This window comes from Meriones unguiculatus, chromosome 11 (assembly GCF_030254825.1).
Source record: "Meriones unguiculatus strain TT.TT164.6M chromosome 11, Bangor_MerUng_6.1, whole genome shotgun sequence".
Taxonomy (NCBI): domain Eukaryota; kingdom Metazoa; phylum Chordata; class Mammalia; order Rodentia; family Muridae; genus Meriones; species Meriones unguiculatus.
The window spans coordinates 67,490,178-67,509,898 of record NC_083359.1 but is presented as its reverse complement, the minus strand read 5'-3'; the positions used below and the strand labels follow the sequence as shown (position 1 = coordinate 67,509,898).

At 38.8% G+C, this 19,721-nt stretch overlaps 1 pseudogene; it reads right to left on the bottom strand.

The window, feature by feature from the left end:
- Window positions 1-17,758: 17,758 nt before the first annotated feature.
- LOC110565286 (small ribosomal subunit protein eS24-like) lies at window positions 17,759-18,140 on the bottom strand (annotated as a pseudogene).
- Between the last annotated feature and the right edge of the window lie 1,581 nt (window positions 18,141-19,721).

Sequence of the window (19,721 nt, the reverse complement as noted above, 5' to 3'; positions counted from 1 at the left end):
TGACAAGTCAAAGCAACAGTCAACAGAAATCTTAAAGGAAAACCATTGTAGTTGAAGAAAATATATAATTCTAAGGAATGAAAGGAAGTAGTTTTAAAGTATTTATGTGAACAAGTGGGCAAATGCTCGGTGAACTTACAAGGGATTTATTCAACATGATTTAGGCCATTGTACAGGTTAACTTTCTCTTGAAGTTTATGATCATATTACATTAAGAATGATAAATGGAACATTTTATCCTTTGCTAATTATGTCCAAAACATAAGCTACTAAGCCCTTGAGAAAAACATGTTAACTCTTAGAGTTGCTGAGAATCTGTCTTAAGTCAAGGGGAACAAGTTTAACTCCTAGGAAAAGAGCATGGCTTAAAATGAGCTTCCAAAAACAAATGTACTAAAAGAAAGTTGGGGATTTAGAGACAGTAAGAGTCCTCAGACCATCTAATCATTTACAGGAAAAGCAAGTTGGTTTTAGGAAGTAGCTCGTTTATGCTATAGTGTTATTTCAGTTGTTCTCAATCATCCTAATACCTCAATCATCCTAATACTGTGATCCTTTCATATAGTTCCTTATGTTGTGGTGAATCCCAACCATACTATTACTTTTGTTACTACTTCATAACCATAATGTTGCTATTGTTATGAATCATCATGTAAACATCAGAGGTCTTAGACAACCTCTGTGAAAGGTTCATGACTCAGAGATTAAGAACCACTGTGCTATTGTCTCTATCTCTGTGTCTGGTCATTATTTTTAAAGAATTTTCTGTTTACCACACTTCCTAAACACAAATAAATAAACTGAATTTTAGTAGCCTCTTTACAACTTTATCTATTTCAGGTATGTGGTGTTTGCATTGTTGCTTTGATCCAGCACCCACTTGTCACATTCTTCAAACTCCCTAACTATACAGTAGCTGACTTCCTATTTTTCTGAAAGCAACATATATACAATAAATTGACTGTGTTGTATTTCAAAACTCACATTATTATTTTCAGTTGCGCAGTTTTGGAAGTATGCTACTGACATTACGTTATTTTCTGTTCATCATATCAGGATGTTTGAAACATCAATATATCTTATTAGTGCTGTTGCTACATTGATCAGTTTATTAAGTTGTTGTCTCTCAGGCTTCTTCACTATAATTACTATTTTCCCCTTTATATAAATTAGTGTCTTCAGAGGGATACATTGAGATTATGCAGACAGCCCTTATCTGATCATGTTCTGCTCACTTATTTTAGTAATTATTGATCTCACCTGCACTTGTTATTTATATGATGCTACTTCTTACTAATTTTCTATTTTTGTCATACCTTCCATATTCATGAATTAAAACTACGCTATAAGAAACTATAGTTTTGGGGAGAAGCCAAGATGACGGCGCCGGGAGAGCACTGCTTCTGAGAAGCAGGACAGCACTCTCCATGCAGCGACCAGCAGACTAAACTCTGGGCCCTAAAACTGCAGCGATCATGTTTCCCAGATGAGGGGAGACTCCCACGGCGTGGGAATCGGTCGGGTCCACTCTCGGCTGTCCAGCCAGAACCCGGAAGAAATCCCAGGTAACGCGGGCTTTGGGTATCCGGGCTAGAGCCGCAAGGCTGCTTGTCCCGATCACTTTCCCAGGGTGATTGGTGGGCACAAGGGAGCCTGAGACTGGGAGTCCCAGTCGCAACAGACAAGCTGTGCGCCCCAGTGCAACAGGGACTGGGAACCCATGCCCAGAGAGGGCCCCACAGGGAAGGAAGAAACTGTGCTGCTGGGGTCACCTAGGCTGTGCCAGGGGAAAGCCTAACAGACTGCAGATCGCAAACAGGCGAGTACAGCCAGCCATCACAGATCGGGCCCAAACAGGGAGCACAGAGATATTGGGAACCCAGCCCCCGCAGAATAGCAGGCAGAGGCACCCTTCGCCAGCCCAGAGGCCTGCTTTGTACCAACTACTCCTTACAGACAGAACTGTGTGCCCCAAGACACCAGAGTCTTAGAGTCACTGTCTGGAGAAACCCTCACAAGGAACAAGGAACGAAGCAAAGGGGACAGACTTAGGCAACCCAGTATATCCCCGGAAAAGGTCCCACAGACTGGCCCAACCCAGGGAACTGCTGTACCCCAGATAACCTGCTGTTACCAGCAGAGCAGTACTCATCCACCACAGATTACCTCTTGGGTTCTGGGGCACAGAGCCCCAATCTCAGACCTACAAAAGACCAGGAACCCTGAGATCAACCCCCAGATACTGCTCCAAGGGGCAACCAGTTATCCCTAACAAAACCGACCAAATGATGGGACACACAGGTTAGAGCAGCTGATCACTAAATTTACAGCAAGAAACCCAGAAGGAGGGCAGCTGTCTCCAGGACTTCTCCCGGTGAGAAGAGAGCCCTCTTGACTAATCAGGACCACAGTTACCGCCCAGGTCTCTATGACTGAGTAAGCTGTAGCAACTCCTGAAAAGCGCCGGCCATCCAGTGACTATACCCAAAAAGCTGAGAAAGCTTCCTTCAGGAAAAAACATCTTCCTGCCAAAGGGATTTTCTCCACTACAAGACTCCAAGAACAACCAGAAACTAAGTTCAAACAACTAAGATAGCCCAATGGGTAGAGGACAGCATAAAAGTTCAACCAACAAAAGCCAGAGCAATATGGCATCTCCAGAACCCAGTTATCCAGGGGCAAATAGCCCTAGACACCCCAGCATAATTGAAATTCAAGGAGATGACCTAACGTCTATGCTCATGAGGAAGATAACAGAGGAGACAAATAAAATACAGAAAGAAATAGAGGAAGTTGCGGCCAAACAGCTGTGGCCTTTAGAGAGGAAATGCTTAAATCACTGAATGAAATAAAAGAAACAGTGGATTGTTCAAACAAACAGCTGAAGGAATTGACGGAAAAACATGAAAATACAGTCAGACAGATGAAGGAAACCAACAAAATAGCTCAAGACCTGAAGATAGAATTGGAAAAATTAAAAAAAAAAGAAAAGAAAACACAAATGGAAGAAATTGTGGAGAGAAAGAACTTAGAGAAGAAAACAGGAACTACAGAGGTTAGCATAACCAATAGGCTACAAGAAATGGAAGAAAGAATCTCAGGTGTGGAAGATACAATGGAAGAAATAGATGTATCTGTCAAAGAAAATTTTAAGTCTAAAAAATTCCTGACACAGACCATCCAAGAAATTCAAGACAACATAAAAAGACTAAACCTAAGAATAATAGGAATAGAGGAAAAAGAAGATTCCCTGCACCAAGGCCCAGAAAATATCTTCAACAAAATCATTGAAGAAAATTTCCCCAACTTAAAGGAGAGGCCAATAAGAATACAAGAGGCCTATAGAACACCCAATAAATTAGACCAGAAAAGAAAATCCTCCCGCCACATAATAATCAAAACTGTAAGTATACAGAACAAAGAAAAAATACTAAAAGCTGCAAGAGAAAAAGGCCAAGTAACATATAATGGCAAACCCATTAGAATCACACCTGAGGTTTCAACAGAGAATATGAAAGCCAGAAGGGCCTCGACTGATATCATGCAGACCCTAAGAGAACACAGATGTCAGCCCAGGCTACTATACCCAGCAAAACTCTCAGTCCTCATAGACAGAGAAAGCAAGATATTCAATGACAAAAACAAATTTCAGCAATACCTATAAACAAATCCAGCATTACAGAAGACACTAGAAGGGAAAATACAACCCAAGAAAACTAGCTACATCCAAAAAAACACAGGAAATAAATAACCCCACTACAGTAAAACAAAAAGCAACCAAGCACACAACCATATAACCACAGCCAACATCAAAGTCAAAGGATTTAACAGCCACTGGTCATTAATCTCTCTCAATATCAATGGACTTAATTCTCCAATAAAAAGACACAGATTAACAGAATGGATGTGTAAAAAAAAACCAGCAATCTGTTGTATACAAGAAACACACCTAAGTCACAAAGATAGACATTACCTGAGGGTAAAGGGATAGAAGACAGCTTTCCAAGCAAATGGACCCAAGAAACAAGCAGGAGTAGCCATTCTAATACCTAATAAAATAGACTTTCAACCAAAATAAATCAAAAGAGATGGGGAAGGACACTTCATACTCATCAAGGGAAAATTCCACCAAGAAGACATCACAATCCTGAACATCTATGCCCCAAATAAAAGGGCACCCACATTTGTGAAAGAAACAATGATAAAACTTAAACCACACATAGCTCCCCACACACTCATAGTGGGAGACTTCAACACCCCACTCTCAACAAAGGACAGATCAACTAAACAGAAATTAAACAAAGAAACAATATCTCTAACAGAAGTCATGAATCAAATGGACCTAACAGACATTTACATAACCTTACACCCAAACAAAAGAATTTACCTTCTTCTCAGCACCTTATGAAACCTTCTCCAAAATAGACCACACAGCAAGCCTCAACAGATACAAGAAGATTGAAATAATCCCTTGTATCCTGTCTGATCACCATGGAATAAAGCTGAACCACAATAACAACAGAAATAGCAAAAAGCCTACACATACATGGAAACTGAACAACTTGCTACTAAAAGACAGCTGTGTCAGGGAAGAAATAAAGAAAGAAATTAAAATCTTCCTAGAACTCAATGAAAATGAAGACACAACATACCCAAACTTGTGGGACACAATGAAGGCAGTGCTAAGAGGAAAGTTCATAGCACTAAGTGCCTTCAAGAAGAAATTTGAGACAGCAAATTCAAGTAACTTAATGGCTCAGTTAAAAACCCTAGAAAAAGATGAAGCAGACACACCAAAGAGGAGTAGACAGCTGCATATAATCAAACTCAGGGCTGAAATCAATCAATTAGAAACAAATAAAACAATTCAAAGAATCAATGAAACGAAGAGCTCGTTCTTTGAGAAAATCAACAAGATAGACAAACCCTTAGCCAAGCTAACTAAAAGGCAGAGAGACACCATCCTAATAAACAAAATCAGAAATGAAAAGGGGGACATAACTACAGACACTGAGGAAATCCAAACAATAATTAGGATAATGCTCATGGCTTGGCAGGATTAACATAGTAAAAATGGCCATCTTACCAAAAGCAATCTACAGATTCAATGCAATTCCCATCAAATCACCAACACAATTCTTTACAGACCTGGAAAGAAAAATTCTCAACTTCATATGGAATAACAAGAAACCCAGAATTGCTAAAAAAAAATCCTCTACAATAAAAGATCTTCTGGAGGTATCTCCATCCCTGATCTTAAGTTGTACTATAGAGCAACATAAAAAGCTGCATGGTACTGGCATAGAAACAGAATGGTGGATCAATGGAAACGAACAGAGGACCCAGAAATAAACCCACACACTTATGGACACCTGATCTTTGACAAAGATGCCAAAACCATTCAATGGCAAAAAAAGATAGCATCTTCAACAAATGGTGCTGGTCCAACTGGATGTCTACATGTAGAAAAATGAAAATAGATCCATACTTATCACCCTGCACAAAACTGAAGTCCAAGTGGATCAAAGACCTCAACATAAAACCAGACACATTAAATCAGCTAGAAAAAAAAGTGGGGAATACCCTAGAACTCATTGGTACAGGAGAAAACTTCCTGAACAGAACACCAACAGCACAGGCTCTAAGAGCAACAATCAATAAATGGGACCTCATGAAACTGAAAAGCTTCTGCAAAGCAAAAGACACTGTCATCAAAACAAAGCGACTGCCTACAGATTGGAAAAGAACCTTCACCAACCCTTCATCTGATAGAGGACTCATATCCAGTATATATAAAGAACTAAAGAAGCTGAAAAGCAGCAAACCAAGTAATCCACTTAAAAAATGGGGAACAGAGCTAAACAGAGAATTCTCTGTAGAGGAATATAGAATGGTGGAGAAACACTTAAAGAAATGCTCAACCTCATTAGCCATTAGGGAAATGCAAATCAAAACAACCCTAAGATTTCACCTTACACCCATGAGAATAGCCAAGATCAAAAACTCAAGTGACAACACATGCTGGAGAGGTTGTGGAGAAAGGGGAACCCTTCTCCACTGCTGGTGGGAATGTAAACGTGTACAACCACTCTGGAAATCAATCTGGCGCTTTCTCAGACAACTAGGAATAGCGCTTCCCCAAGATCCACCCATACCACTCCTGGGCATATATCCAAAAGAGGCTCAAGTACACAAAAAAGGACATTTGCTCAACCATGTTTGTAGCAGCTTTATTTGTAATAGCCAGAAGCTGGAAACAGCCCAGATGCCCCTTAACTGAAGAATGGATGCAGAAACTGTGGTACATCTATACAATGGAGTATTACTCAGCAATGAAAAATAAGGAAATCATGAAATTTGCAGGTAAATGGTGGGACCTGGAAAGGATCATCCTGAGTGAGTTGTCCCAGAAGCAAAAACACACACAGGGTATATACTCACTCATATAGACATACAACATAGGACAAACCCACTAAAATCTGTGCATCTAAAGAAACTAAGCAAGAGAGAGGACTCTAACTAAAATGGTCAATCCCCATCCTGAAAGGCGAAGAGGATGGACTTCAGAAGAAAAAGAAAACAGGAAACAACCTAGGAACCTTCTACAGAGGACTTCTGAAAGCCAGAAGAAGAAAACAGGAAACAAACTAGGAACCTACCATAGAGGGCCTCTGAAAGCCTCTGCCCTACAGACTATCAAAGCAGATGTTGAGACTGATGGTCAACTGTTGAGCAGAGTGAATGGAATTTTATGTAAGAAGTGGAAAATAGTAAGAGCTGGAGAGGACAGCGTCTCCACAAGGAGAGCAACAGAACAAGAAAATTTGAACACAGGGAACTTCCCAGAGACTCATACTCCAACCAAGGACTATTTATGGAGATAACCCAGAACCCCTGCACAGAAGTAGCCCATGGCAGTTCAGTGTCCATGTGGGTTACATAATAATGCGAAGAGGGACTGCCTCTGACATAATCTGATTGGCCTGCTCTTTGATCACCTCCCCCTGTGGGGGAGCAGCCTTACCAGGCCACAGTAGAGGACAATGCAGCTACTTTTGATGTGAACTGATAGACTAAGATCACAAAGGAGAGGAGACCCTCCCCTATCAGTGGACTTCGGGTGGAGCATGCATGTAGAAAGGGAATGGAGGGTGGGATCGGGAAGGGAGGAGGGAGGGGCTTGTGGGGGGATACAAAATGAATAAAGTGTAATTAATTAAAAAAAAAGAAAAAGAAAAAGAAACTATAGTTTCTGTAGGAACATGTCTGTTTCTTCTCTTAGTTTTATATATCTTACATTCTTCATTTATTTGTATCAGATGGACTGTGACATATCATAGCATATAAACAGCCATCGATAATACTTTATATTCTCTGTGATAGAATCCAATATTGAATCATGCTTGGAAGTCATAGAGAAAAGAGAAAGCCAGCTGTATTCTAACTAGAGGCTGATGAGATCACAGAGCTGTGATGTGATAATATCATGTCACCATTCATTGTCAGAAAACAAAAAACTTCAAAACAAAACAAAACAAAACAAACAAAAAAAGACCACACAGAACTTGCCAAGACCAACTAAGAACATTACTAACCATCCCTTGCTTACCTATAATGTCAGCTTCATAAGAATGTGTAGGCTTAGAATTTTTTTTGAAAATGTTCTTTTTAGGGTTCTTAAACACTTTTGCCTCCCTTCTAACACACTGTTCAGAGGTTGAGGAAAAAGAAGATTATTAGGAAAAGGGAGTTGTAGACTTTTGTTGACATAGTTCCTTGAGGTGATTCCACTCTTTGTTGTCTCTTCTTCGCGGTCCAGATACTAGCAGAACAGACAAAGAGCAAACACCAAACAGCAACAGGAATCAACAGCAGTGGTGTGATTCTGCAAAAACAAGTCTGCTAAATTGACACAAGTCAGGGAAAGCTGAAAGACTCAGCCAGAGTTCTAGAAGAAGTTCTCTGGAGCATTTCTTCCTGAGAAATAAAGTGTGGAAAAAAACGAAGGACGGGGGAATCCAAGATGGCAGCAACCAGTGAGCACCTTATCCAAGGGGCAGAGGATCTGAAACTCCAAAATTGGTGAGTGGAGGGGCTGCTGAAAGCAGAATATCTACATTGAGGCTTCCTGGGTGAGAGGGGACAACCCGGTGAACTGGGACAGTTTGGATGCAGTCACCTGTGAACTTCTCAGGGGTCTGAGAGTGGTAAACATTCGACTTCCCTCCAAGTACCTTTGCCCCAAGCATGGGTCAACCAGCTTGTCTTCTGCAGATGGCAGTGGCCACTGCCCCAAACACAAGCCTCCCTGCTCGGCAGAGGCAGCAGCTCCTGCTGCAAGCAGGAGCCTCCTCGATAGATGACTGAGACAGCAGAGGGTCTCCCTGCTCTGCAGCCAAACAGCCGACACCACTGAGCTTATGGATATCCTATACTTTCATTTGCACCTGTGGGCAAAAATCTGAGAGTAAGGAACAGGGTAAAGAACCATGGTGCTTTCCAATTAGGCCTGCAAACAACTGAGTGCACCTTGAAGTGAGTGCTTGCAGAGCCCCAGATCCAGAGTCCCTCTACTCTAGCAGACAGACATCAGATCACTCCCACCTACATCCCCACTGTGGGCAACATAGGGATCCTTAGGAAAGCATTCTCAACATTGAAGCCCCTGTTCTGTAGGTCTCCCAGTGGAGTCCAGGCAAACATTTCCTGGAGCCAAGATGGTGCAAAGCAGACAGATCTGAATACCTGGAGGACAGAACAATAGGCATGTGCGAATGGAAATTTTAATTCATAAGAAACACAGGAAAATGATCTCAAATCTATGCATATCCAGTTATTAAAGGCACAAAAAGGAAAAATGACCACAGCTCTCAAAGAAATATAAAGGAAAAAAAGCCAAACAAACAGAGGCACATTGTAGAAGCACAAGTAGAGCCATATAGAGATGAAAAAAAAATATAGAGGCCATCATGGACAGACAGGAATCTACATTCAAACAGATGAAGGAAATGTTGCAAGACATGAAAACAGAATTAGAATCAATATAGAAGACACAAACGGGAAGAACCCTGGAGCTGGAGAACTTAGAGAAAAGATCAGGAAACACAAAGGCAAGCATCCTCAATAAAATACAAGAAAGGGAAGAGAGAATCTCAGGCGCTGAAGATACACTTGCAGGAACTGATACATCTGAAAAAGAAAAAGTAAAATTGGAGAGTTCCAGAAACAAAACATTCAAGAAACCATGAAAAGACAAAATCTAAGAGTAATAAGAACAGATAGAAAACAAGATTCTAGTCTTCAAGGTCTATAAAATATTTTCAATAAAATCATAGAAGAAAATTTTCCCAACTTGGAGAAAGAAATGCCCATAAACATACAAAAGACCTACAGAACACCAAATAGACTATGACAGAAAGAAACTCCTTACACCATATAATAGTTAAAACACTAAATCTACACAACAAAGAAAAAATATTAAAAGCAGCCACGGGACAAAGGCCATGTATCGTATAAAGGTAGACCTATCAGAATCACATCAGACTTCACAATAGAAAATGTGAAAGACAGAAGGGCCTGGGCAGATGTCATACAGATTCTTAGAGACCACAGATGCAACCCAGACTGCTATACCCAGAAAAACTAATAATCAACATAGATGGAGAAAACAAAATATTCCATGATAAAACTAAAATTAAACACTATCTACAAAGCAAATTAGCCCTACAGAAGATAGTAGAAGGAAAACTCTAATCTAACAAAATCAACTATACCCAAGAAAACACAGGTTGTAGACAGCATCACAACAACAACAACAAAAAAATTTAAAAAAACAAAAGAACAAAACAAGTATAGAAACATAGTAACACTACAAACTCTACTCCACAATAAAAGGAAAAAAACATTCATTGGTCACAATTATCGACCAACATCAACGAACACAACTCTCCAATAAAAAGGCACAGTTAGGCACAGACTAACATAATGGTTGCAGAAATAGGATTCAACATTCTGCTGCATCTAAGAAATACAGCTATGCAACAAAGACAGACAGAACCTCAGAGGAAAGGGCTAGAAAAAGGATTTTTCAAGCAATGGGATCCAGAAAACAAGTTGGAGTAGCTATCCTAATATTTAATAAAATAGAATTTTAACCAAAATTCATCAAAAAAGATGAGGAGGGGCACTCCATTCTCTTCACAGGAAAAATCCACAAGGAGGACATAACAATCCTGATCATGAATGCCCCAAAAACAAGAGCACTGCATTTGTAAATAAAACATTCTTAAAGCTTAAATCACACATCGATCTTAACATTTTAATAGTGGGAGACTTCAACAATCCACTCTCAACCAAGGGACAGATCATCTAGGCAGAAGCTAAATAGGGAAATAATGGCACTTACAAAGGTCCTAAATCAAATGGACCTAATAGATATCTACGAAATGTTTCACCCAAACTCAAAAGAGTATAACTTTTTCTCAGCACCTCATGGAACTTTCCCAAAAAAAGTTCACATATTCTAGCACCAAAGCAAGCCTCAACAGATACAACAATATTGGAATAATCCTTTGTATCCTATCAGACCACCAAGGCCCCAAATTAGACCTTAACAACAACAGAAATAACAAAAAAGCCTACATACACATGGAAAATAAACAACTCTCTAATCAATGACATCTGGGGCAGGGAAGAAATGAAAAAAAAAAAAAAAAGAGAAACTTGTTAAAATTCAATGAAAATGAAGGCACTACTTACCCAAATATGTTAAGAGGCAAATAAACCCAGGTTAAGAGGCAAGATGAGAGCACTAAGTGCCTTCAGAAGGAAGTTTGCGACATCTCATACAAGAAAAATAAAAGCCCTAGTGGAAAAAAAAAACAAAAAAACAAAAAACCAGTAGACACACCCCAGAGGAGTAGATGATTGGAAATAATCAAACTCAGAGGTGAAATCAATGAATTAGAAACAAAGAAAACAGTTCAAAGAATCAATGAGACCAAGAGCTGATTCTTTCAGAAAATCAAACAAGATAGACAAACCCTTAGCCAAACCAACTAAAAGGAGGAGAGAAAATATCCAAATCAGCAAATCAGACACAAAAGAAGGACACAACGACAGACACTGAGGAAATCCAAACAATCATTAGGTCTAACTACAAAAACCTATGTACCACAAAATTTGAAAATCTATATGAAATGGACAATTTTCTTGATAGATTCCATCTACCAAAATTAAATCATGATCAGGTAAATAGATTAAACAGTACTATATCCCCAATGAAATAGAACCAGTCATCAAAAGTCTCCCTTCCAAAAAAGCCCAGGTCCAAATGGTTTCAACACAGAATTCTACCAGATCTCCAAAGAAGAGGTAACTCTAATTCTCTTCAAAATATTCCACAAAATAGAAACAGAAGAAACATTACCAAACTCATTTTATGAGGCCACAGTCACCTTGATACCTAAACCCTACAAAGACCCAACAAAAAAGAGAACTTCAGACCTCTATTGTAAACATTGATGCAAAAATACTCAAAACAACAACAACAAAAAACTCGTAAACTGAATTCAAGAACACATGAAAGATATCATCAACCATGACAAATCCCAGGCATGCTGAGGTGGTTCAGTATATGAGTACCATCAATGTAATCCACCATATAAATAAACTGAAGAAGAAAAGCCAACTGATCATCTCCTTAGATGCCAGAAAAGCATTTGACAAAATCCAGCACCCATACATGTTTAAAGTCTTGGAGAGATCAGGGAAGAAGACACATTTCTAAACATAGTAAATACAATACACAACAAGCCTATAACTGACATTAAACTAAATGGAGAGATGTATAAATCAATCCCACTGAAATCAGAGACAAGGCAAGGCTGCCCACTCTCTCTGTATCTCTTGAACATAGTACTTGAAGTCCTAGCTAGAGCAATAAAACAACTAAACGAAATCAAGGGGATACAAATCAGAAAGGATGTATCAAAGTGTCACTATTTGTAGATGATATGATAGCACACATGAGTTATCCCAAAAATTCAACCAGACAACTCCATCAGCTTATAAACACATTCAGCAAAGTGGCCAGATACAAAATTAAATAAAAAAAATTAGTAAGCCCTCCTATATATAAAATACAAAAGGGCTGAAAAAAAAATTAGGGAAACTACACCCTTCACAATAGCCACAAATAACATGAAGTACCTTGGTGTGACTCTATCCCAGCAAGCGAAAGAACTGTTTGAAAAAAAATTTAAGTCTCTGAAGAAGATATCAGAGTCTGGAAAGATCTCCCACGCTCATGGATTAGTAGTATTAAGGTAGTGTAAATGTCCATACTATCAAAAGCAATCTACAGATTCATTCCAAATCCCATCAAAACACCAACCCAATTCTTTACAGAACTTGAAAAAACAATTCTCAACTTCATATGGAAAAACAAAAACCCAGAATTGCTAAAACAATCACATACAACAACATATTGTCTGATGGTAGCTCTATCCCTGATCTCAAGCTGTACTACAGAGCAATAGTGGTAAAAACTGCAAGGTATGGGCATATAAACAGAATGGTTGATCAATGGAATCAAATAGAAGATCCAGAAATAAGCCCACACACTAACAGATACTTGATTTTTGAAAAAGAAGCCAAAACCATACAATGGAAAAAAGACAGTATCTTCAACAAATGGTGCTGGTCCAACTGGATGTCTACATGTAGAAAAATGAAAACAGACCCATATTTATCACCATGCCCCAAACTAAAGTCCACGTGCATCAAAGACCTCAACATAAAACCAGACACACTAAATCAGTTAGAAGAAAAAGTGGGGAAGAACCTGGAACTCATTGCCACAGGAGAAAACTTCCTAAACCCTACACTAACAGCACAGGCTCTAAGGTCAACAAGAATCAATAAATGGGACCTCATGAAACTGAAAAGCTTCTATAAAGCAAAGGATATTGTCATTAGAAAAAAAGGCACCACTGGGAAGGATTTTCACCAACCCTATGTCTGACAGAGGGCTAATATCCAAACTATATAAAGAACTCAAGAAATTAAAAAGCAACAAAACAAGTAATCCAAATAAAAAAATGTGGTACAGGGCTAAACAGAGAATTCTCAATAGAGGAATATTGAGTGGCAGAGAAACACTTAAAGAAATGTTCAGCATCCATAGTCATTAGGGAAATACAAATCAAAACGACTCCGAGATTTCACCTTACGCCCATCGGAATGGCTAAGGTCAAAAATTCAAATAACAACACATGCTGGAGAGGATGTGGAGGAAGGGAAATCCTCCTCCATTGCAAGTGAGAAGGTAAACCTGTACAACCATTTCTCAGACAATTAGCACTAGTGCTACCTCAAGATCCAGCTATACTACTCCTGGGCATATATCTGAAAGATGTTGAACCATACAACAAGGAGATTCGCTGAACTATGCTCATAGCAGCTTTTTTTCCATAATAGTCAGTATCTGGAAACAACTTAGATGTTCCTCAGCTGAGGAATGGATACAGTGGTACATTTACACAATGGAATACTACTCAGCAATTAAAATCAAGGATGTCATGAAATTTGCAGTTAAATGGCGGGAACTGGAAAAGATCGTCTTGCATTAGGTAATACAGAAGCAGAAAGACACACATGGTATATACTCACTCGTAAGTGGATATTAGCCATATAATATAGGATAAACATACTAAAATCTGAACACCTAAAGAAGAAGTTTGACCCTGGGTAAGATGTTCAATCTTCACTCAGAAAGGAAAATGGGATAGACAACAGAAGAGGGAGAATACAGGGAACAGGACAGGAGCTTACCGCAGAGGGCCTCTGAAAAACTCTACCCAGCAGAGTATTAAAGCAGATGCTGAGACACATAGCCAAAGTTTTTTCAGAGAGCTGGGAATCTTATGAAAAAATGGGGACATGAAAGACCTAGAGGAAACAGAAGCTCTACAAGGAGACCAACAGAAACTAAAAATCTGGGCACAAAGGTCTTTTCTGAGACTGATACTCCAACCAAGGAACATTCATGGAGATAACCTAGAATCACTGCACAGATGTAGCCTTTTGTAGCTCAGTCTCCAAATGGGTTCCATATTAAGGGAAACAGGGGCTTTCTCAGGCATGAACTCAGTGGCTAGGTCTTTTATCACCTCCCCTTGTTGAGGGAGCAGCCTTACCTGGCCAAAGAGGAAGACAACACATCCAGTCCTGATGAGACCTGATAGGCTAGGGTCAGATGGAAAGGGGAGTGGACTTCTATCACTGGACTGGGAGAGGGGCATGGGAGGAGTAGAGGTAGGGAGGATGGGGGCTACAGCTGGGATATAAAGTGAATAAATTGTAATAAATTAAAAAATTAATAATTTTTTAAAAATGATTAAGAAAGACCAGTGAAGCCATGTCAACCTTACAAACACAGTGATGCAAAGTCTAGTTTTAAAACCTTGCCAGGCCATAGAGAAAGACAATACAACCATTCCTGATAAGACCTGAAAGCCTAGGGTCAGATATTAGGGGAGGAGGACCTCCCCTATTAGTTGACTGGGGTTGGCACATGGTAAGAGAAGAGAAAGAGAGGGTTGGATTGGGATGGGAAGGGGGTGCCTGCAGAAGGGACACAAAGTAAATAAATTGTAATAAATAAAAATAAATAAATTAGAAAAACAAAAACCAGCAAAATGATGTCAACCTTGCAAGGCACAGTGATTCAAAGTCTAGCCTTAAAACCTTGCCAAGCCACAGAGGAGGACTCTGCAACCAGTCCTGATGAGACCTGAAAGGCTAGGGTCCAATGGTAGGGAGGAGGACCTCCCTTATCAGTGGACTAGAAGGAGGTTATAGAAGGAGAAGTGAGAGGAAGGGTGGGGTTGCAAGTAGATAAGGGAGAGGGCCACAGCTGGGATACAAAGTGAATAAATAGTTATAATAATAACAGCAACAACAACAATAATAATAATAAAGTTAAAAATTCTTCCACATTAAACAGTCAGTCCTATCAGTCCCTAAGGTTTGCCTTTTAGATGAGTTGTAAAATACTCAGTCTAAGAAACCAGCTTTTCTCCATTTCCTCTTTCCCTCATGAGCATGCTCTATCCCTTTTTAAATTCTTTTTTATTATTAACATTTATTACAATTTATTCCATTTTTATCATGGCTGTGGCCCCCTCCCTCATCTCATCCCAATCTCACCCTCCTTTCCTCCTCTCCCCATATGCCAATCCCCTAGTTCACTGATAGGGGAGGTCCTCCTTCCCTTCTATTTGACACTTGCCTATCAGGTCTCATGAAGACTGACTGCATTGTCTTCCTCTGTGGCCTTGCAAAGGCTGCATCCCCTCTCCCCCAGGGTGAGGTGATCAGAAAGCCTGTCACTGAGTTCATGCCAGAGAAAGCCTGTAAAGGATAAACCTCTTATTAGGGACCCCCTTGGATACTGAGTCTATGGACTACATCAGAGCTAGGATTTTAAGTCTCCATGCTGAAGTGGATATAGAGAAAGGGGAAACGTCCTCCATTGCTGGTGGGAATGTAAACTTGTACAACCACTTTGGACATCAATCTGGTGCTTCTTCAGAAATTTAGGAATAATGCTACCTCAAGGTCCAGCTACACCACTCCTAAACTATACACAAATATGCCCAAATATACAACAAGGACATTTGCTCAACAATGTTTATAGCAGCTGTATTTGTAACAGCCAGAAGCTGGAAACAACCTAGATATCCCTCAAAGGAGGAATGGATAAAGAAAGTGTGTTACATTTACACAATGGAATACTACTCAGCAACTGAAAACAAGAAATCATGAGATTTGCAGGCAAATGGTGGGAACTAGAAAAGATCATTTTGAGTGAGTTATCCCAGAAGCAGAAAAACACACATGATATATATTCACTCATAAGAGGGTATTAGCCATATAATACAGGATAAACATACTAAAACCTATACTCCTAAAGAAGCTAAACAGCAAGGAAGACACAGGGAAGATGCTCAATCCTCATTCAGTAGGAAAACTGTGATAGACATCGGAAGCTAGGGAAGACAGCGAAGAGGATAAGAGCCTAACACAGTCTGAAAGACTACTGATTGAGGTATTATAGCAGAGGCTGAGACTCATAGCCAAGCTTTGAGCAGAGTTCAGGGAATCGACAGGAGCTCCAAAAGGAGACCACAGAGCCAAAATAAACTGAGCCAAGAGTGGCCTGCAGAGACTGATACCTCAACCAAGGACAATGCTCTATCCTTTGACCTTCATTAAAATTTCTCCCTCCATGCTTTTTACTGTTCTCTCTCTCTCTCTCTCTCTCTCTCTCTCTCTCTCTCTCTCTCTCTCTCTCTCTCAGTCTCTCTTTCTCTGTCTTTCTCCTGTCTTCTGTCCCATTTTCCTTGTTTATATATTAATACCTATGCATTCTTTTTATGATTAAAACAGAAAATAGAAACTTGTTAGCCAGTGCATGATCAGGCAACTCAAAAATGACCATTTCCATTCATGCCCTTATTGAGAACACAGAAATGTCTTTTGTTCTATCCCATATAAAGGACAGAAGTATTAGGAATCTTTAGTTTCTGGTCTGGTGTCTGGTTATCTTATAGAGATCTCTTGAAGACAGCAATCAGGCTGTGACCAAGCTTTCAGTATAAATGAGGACAGCAAAAACTGGAAATAAAGTTTAGTAGCTTGTGATCCTCTTTGGTTTTGATTGTGCACAGCCAAATATCTCTTTCTAATAATGAACTTGACAGCCTCGACCCTTTGTGTGCATATATTATGCACACATACTTCTACCCAAGCAATTTACCTAGAAACCTCAGAATCTGCTTGAACCTCTAATATCATAAAACTATACACCAAAGTCCTGTCAACAATAGTATATGTGTTTCTCAAACCTGAACAGTAATCAATTTTACATATGTATTTCCAGTGTATTCACAATGTATTCAGGTTTAGTGACTAGAAAGGCCAATCTTCCCTGAACTTATTTTGAATGCATGCAGCGTCTTTCAAGTGAATGTACAATGTGAATGTTCTTTTTACTATCAGATGTCTGTACAAAATTAGGTGGACATTATTAAAATCAGGTAAACTGTGGGAAGGGAGTTGACATGCACAATACAAATAATTATATAATTTAATTTATCACTAAAAACAGATAGCCACACTCATTAAATGATCAAACTCCTCTTTCTCTTGGATCATGTCATGGAAAGCTCCAAAAAAGACCTGAAGTCCTTGATTACACTTACTTATTTGTTCAATACCAAGAGTGCCAGTATCTCCCTCTCTAATCTATGATTTCTTTTACCTCTGAATAACATTATTTTATTACTTTGTGAATTTGTGTGAGATTTTATTTTCAGCTTTATAGAAACCTCTTACTTGATCTCAGCCAACAGTAATAAAGAGACCCATCCCCTTGATGAACAGCGTTAGAACTGGATCTCTGCCATTTGGATGCTGTTTACTCAATTGTTATCTTAAATTTATCTTCTCTGATTTACACTGAATCTACACTCAGATGGTCCTGAAACAATGTAGCTCAAACAATCTGGGTCCCTGATTGTCCTCTAAGGCCTGAAAATCATTTAGAGTAGAGACTCTAAGTGCTTCTACCCCAATTTCAACACATACCTATCTCTCATTTTAAGCTTCTACCCCAATTTCAACACATACCTATCTCTCATTTTAAGCTTCTTAGTTTGTTTTCTTGGAAATGTGCACATCACAGCAGGTCAAATTACCACAGGCCACCCACACTGGCCTTTGACATTCCCTTTTCCTTCCTCATTCTCTTCTTGTATTCCTTTCATTGTTTTCAGGAGTTGTGTTTTTTGTTGTTGTTGTTGTTGTTGTTTTTCCCCCATAAAGGCCATGACTTGCAAGTCTTTGCTTAGGCTCATCATTCTTTTTTACATAATCTAGAGAATCATACATCATGCCAAAGCCAATAATCTTGCTACCATGACATCTGTTGTGGTTTTATACCTTCTGGCCAGCTTTTCCTAGATTTCTGTTTCTGATGCTGTTGCCTTCCCAGGATGAAGGGCATCAATGACCATCTGTTTCCTCTGAAGCAGACGATTTGTCATGAACTTCCTGGTCTGGACCATCATGGTGTCCTTTATGATAGCTAAAGTGCCCGGTCAACACATCTCTTAAGTGACTCTTGGCTTTCAAGGGGTAATGTTACAAGGGTTAGTATCTTTTGAGGTTATAGAGGATGAGTCTGTCCCTCACGGTTGGCTTTTGATTCCACATCACATTTGCTGAGGGATACTAGATAATAAAGTATCAAAACTTGACCTCCCTTTAAGATAAAGGGTATTATTGAGGCCCAAAAAAGAAAAATTCTCTTCATGTTTATACTCATTTTGTGTAATCAGAAAAAAAGAACATGAAGTTAGGTGAGTGGATAGGTGGGAGAGGATCTGGGAGGAGAATGATAACAGAAAGATTATGATAAAAATATAATGCATGGAATTCTCAGATAATAAAAAATAATAATTTTAAAATAAATCATAAATGGAAATTTTCTTTGGCTACATATGGTCTTGTGTGTTTTCATATTTTTTGCATTGATTTCTGTCAGTTCTGTGAGATATATCATTGAAATTTTAATGGGAATTACATATTTTTACTACAATTTTATTTTTCTTTTATTGAAAACAGTTTTTTTCCCATACAATGTATCCTGATTATGGTTCACCTTTGCAACACCACTTATATCCTCCCCACTTCCTCTTTTTTCAAACTCTTATCATTTCTGTCTTTTTCATTATATATGAACAATATATAAAAATAATAGAAAATAAATAGAATCTAAAAATAATAGAAAAATGAGATAAAACAAAAACAAAAACAAAGAAACCAGAATAGGAAAAAACAAACAAGAAAAATAGCCAAAGAAAAAAAGAAAAGAAACACATATACACACAGAGACTTACACTTCTGCACAAATATCAATCCCATAAAACTAAAACTGGAAATTATTTATATATGTACATACATATACATATATACACACACACACACACACACATATATATATATATATATACATACATGTACAAAAGACCTGCAAGATTTAAAAACAAACAAACAAAAAAACACCTCTGGCAAAGCATTATGAGATCAAGAACCTCCAAAATGCAATTGAGTTTGTTTTGCTTGCTCAACTACTCTTGGACATTGGGCTTGTCATTAAAAGTGGTTTTATACTCAATGAGGCTACTTTGGAGAAAACCATTCCTTTATTAATAAACATTTACCAATTGGAGATAACTGCTATATTAGCCAAGGAAGAGATTACTATTCCTAGTTAAAAGAATGAAATCTGATGGGAGAAAATTAGACAAAAACGTAAACATATATTTAGATGTGTGTAAAATTTCTATAAGGAAACTTTTTATGTAATACATGTTAATAAAAATAATGATGGTTTTTTTGTGGAATAGTTTGAAGAGAATTGGTGTTAGCTCTTCTTTGAAGGTCTGGTAGAATACTGCACTGAAGCCATCTGGTCCTGGGCCTTTTTTGGATGGGAGACTTTTGATGACCGCTTCTATTCTTTGGGGGATATAGGACTATTTAGTTGATTTACCTGGTCCTGATTCAGCTTTGGCAAGTCAAATCGATCAAGAAAATTGTCCATTTCATTTAGATTTTCAAATTTTGTGGCATATAGACTTTTGAAGTAAGTC